The sequence below is a fragment of the Bison bison genome, unplaced genomic scaffold (assembly GCF_000754665.1).
Source record: "Bison bison bison isolate TAMUID 2011002044 unplaced genomic scaffold, Bison_UMD1.0 scf7180017864267, whole genome shotgun sequence".
Taxonomy (NCBI): Eukaryota; Metazoa; Chordata; class Mammalia; order Artiodactyla; family Bovidae; genus Bison; species Bison bison.
This window is the reverse complement of record NW_011494839.1, coordinates 1002323-1002796: the sequence shown is the minus strand read 5'-3', so window position 1 is coordinate 1002796 and position 474 is coordinate 1002323.

Sequence of the window (474 nt, the reverse complement as noted above, 5' to 3'; positions counted from 1 at the left end):
GATGGGAGGGAGATGGGAGGGAGGTCTGGGAAGGAGGAGACGTAGGTATACCTATGGCTGACTCTTGTTGATGTACGGCAGAAAACCACAAAATTCTGTAAAGCAATTATCCTTCAATTAAAAATTTAAAAAACAAAAACAACAATCCCATGGACAGAGGAGCCTACAGGCTACAGTCCATGGAGTTGCAAAAGAGTAGGACACGACTGAACGACTAAATAACAAATCTTCTTTCAGTAATAATTATGCCATTGCTGAAGTCTACAGCATCCTCAGAATCTTCTGAAGGGCCCTCTCCATTGCGCCTCCTTCTGCTCCCCCAGGCACTTTATGAGAACTGTTTACCAAATGTGCCAAAGGCAGTAGACATCCGTCCTGCCTGATGAAGCTGCTCTCCCCAGCTGGGTGGGCTGAGAGTTTGGGGCTCCATCACCACCCATGTGGACCAAGGGAATGGGTCCCATCATGGAAGCA